This window comes from Lepisosteus platostomus, chromosome 5 (assembly GCF_059453375.1).
Source record: "Lepisosteus platostomus isolate fLepPlt1 chromosome 5, fLepPlt1.hap1, whole genome shotgun sequence".
In the NCBI taxonomy this organism is placed as follows: domain Eukaryota; kingdom Metazoa; phylum Chordata; class Actinopteri; order Semionotiformes; family Lepisosteidae; genus Lepisosteus; species Lepisosteus platostomus.
Window position 1 is genome coordinate 45228478 of NC_142615.1, and position 2500 is coordinate 45230977.

A 2500-nucleotide genomic window follows, 5' to 3' on the forward strand; every position below is an offset into this window, starting at 1 on the left:
GGGGACGAAGGCAGTGAAGAGAGAGAACGTGGGAAGAAGAGAAAAACGCAAGGGAAAAAGAGCAGCGTCATAAAAGAGGTGACGGAGCTGTCCTCTCAATAAGAAGGGTGCCAGCGAGCCTTGCTCTCGCTTACGGCCACACCCCCTTGAGCACGCTTGATCTCGTCTGATCTCGGAAGCTAAACAGGGATGGGCCTGGTTAGTACTTGGATGGGAGACCGCCTGGGAGTACCCGGTGCTGTAAGCTTTTAAGCGCAGGAGGCGCCCTATCCCTGCTCGCTCGCTCATTCCCCTGTTCACACGTGCAGTGCGGCTTGTCCGTCTGTTTATTTGTCAGCTTTGGCGAGACACGGGTGCTTGTGTATTAGCGTGAGCGTTTTTTATTCTGATCAGGAACAGTTTTACAAGTCCGCAAAGGATCGAGGAAAGGTTTATCGCCAGCTGAAAAGAGACACAGCGCTTCGGCTGTGGAGACTTGTTCGGCTGGCGTTCGGAGGGTCGTGTTTTTCAGAATTGTATTGAGATCGTTTTCCACAGAGCTCAGATGTCAAAGCACAGCAGCAGCTCTCCACAGCGATCCTCTATAGCGCCCTTTCTCCCGCAGCTCCGTCCTCATTGGAAGGAAGCAAGAGGGAAAGGCTGAAGTGAAATAGAGCGGGACGAAGGCAGTGAAGAGAGAGAACGTGGGAAGAAGAGAAAAACGCAAGGGAAAAAGAGCAGCGTCGTAAAAGAGGTAACGGAGCTGTCCTCTCAATAAGAAGGGTGCCAGCGAGCCTTGCTCTCGCTTACGGCCACAACCCCTTGAGCACGCCTGATCTCGTCTGATCTCGGAAGCTAAACAGGGATGGGCCTGGTTAGTACTTGGATGGGAGACCACCTGGGAATACCAGGTGCTGTAAGCTTTTAAGCGCAGGAGGCGCCCTATCCCCGCTCGCTCGCTCATTCCCCTGTTCACACGTGCAGTGCGGCTTGTCCGTCTGTTTATTTGTCAGCTTTGGCGAGACGCGGGTGCTTGTGTATTAGCGTGAGCGTTTTTTATTCTGATCATGAACAGTTTTACAAGTCCGCAAAGGATCGAGGAAAGGTTTATCGCCAGCTGAAAAGAGACACAGCGCTTCGGCTGTGGAGACTTGTTCGGCTGGCGTTCGGAGAGTCGCGTTTTTCAGAATTGTATTGAGATCGTTTTCCACAGAGCTCAGATGTCAAAGCACAGCAGCAGCTCTCCACAGCGATCCTCTATAGCGCCCTTTCTCCCGCAGCTCCGTCCTCATTGGAAGGAAGCAAGAGTGAAAGGCTGAAGTGAAATAGAGCGGGGACGAAGGCAGTGAAGAGAGAACGTGGGAAGAAGAGAAAAACGCAAGGGAAAAAAAGCAGCGTCGTAAAAGAGGTGACGGAGCTGTCCTCTCAATAAGAAGGGTGCCAGCGAGCCTTGCTCTCGCTTACGGCCACACCCCCTTGAGCACGCCTGATCTCGTCTGATCTCGGAAGCTAAACAGGGATGGGCCTGGTTAGTACTTGGATGGGAGACCGCCTGGGAATACCAGGTGCTGTAAGCTTTTAAGCGCAGGAGGCGCCCTATCCCCGCTCGCTCGCTCATTCCCCTGTTCACACGTGCAGTGCGGCTTGTCCGTCTGTTTATTTGTCAGCTTTGGCGAGACACGGGTGCTTGTGTATTAGCGTGAGCGTTTTTTATTCTGATCAGGAACAGTTTTACAAGTCCGCAAAGGATCGAAGAAAGGTTTATCGCCAGCTGAAAAGAGACACAGGGCTTCGGCTGTGGAGACTTGTTCGGCTGGCGTTCGGAGAGTCGCGTTTTTCAGAATTGTATTGAGATCGTTTTCCACAGAGCTCAGATGTCAAAGCACAGCAGCAGCTCTCCACAGCGATCCTCTATAGCGCCCTTTCTCCCGCAGCTCCGTTATCATTGGAAGGAAGCAAGAGTGAAAGGCTGAAGTGAAATAGAGCGGGGACGAAGGCAGTGAAGAGAGAGAACGTGGGAAGAAGAGAAAAACGCAAGGGAAAAAAAGCAGCGTCGTAAAAGAGGTGACGGAGCTGTCCTCTCAATAAGAAGGGTGCCAGCGAGCCTTGCTCTAGGTTACGGCCACACCCCCTTGAGCACGCCTGATCTCGTTTGATTTCGGAAGCTAAACAGGGATGGGCTTGGTTAGTACTTGGATGGGAGACCGCCTGGGAATACCAGGTGCTGTAAGCCTTTAAGCGCAGGAGGCGCCCTATCCCTGCTCGCTCGCTCATTCCCCTGTTCACACGTGCAGTGCGGCTTGTCCGTCTGTTTATTTGTCAGCTTTGGCGAGACGCGGGTGCTTGTGTATTAGCGTGAGCGTTTTTTATTCTGATCAGGAACAGTTTTACAAGTCCGCAAAAGATCGAAGAAAGGTTTATCGCCAGCTGAAAAGAGACACAGCGCTTCGGCTGTGGAGACTTGTTCGGCTGGCGTTCGGAGAGTCGCGTTTTTCAGAATTGTATTGAGATCGTTTTCCAC

The 2500-nt window shown here is 52.4% G+C and overlaps 1 non-coding gene and 3 pseudogenes across 1 annotated transcript; all 4 read left to right on the forward strand.

Annotated features, from left to right (window-relative positions):
* The first annotated feature begins 128 nt into the window (after positions 1-128).
* On the forward strand, positions 129-247 carry LOC148667122 (5S ribosomal RNA; annotated as a pseudogene).
* A 536-nt stretch (positions 248-783) lies between these two features.
* Positions 784-902, forward strand: LOC148667123 (5S ribosomal RNA; annotated as a pseudogene).
* A 535-nt stretch (positions 903-1437) lies between these two features.
* LOC148667124 (5S ribosomal RNA) lies at positions 1438-1556 on the forward strand. Its single transcript, XR_015937356.1, has one exon. It is a non-coding gene; the product is annotated as a 5S ribosomal RNA (ribosomal RNA).
* Positions 1557-2093: 537 nt separating this feature from the next.
* Positions 2094-2212, forward strand: LOC148667125 (5S ribosomal RNA; annotated as a pseudogene).
* Positions 2213-2500: the final 288 nt, after the last annotated feature.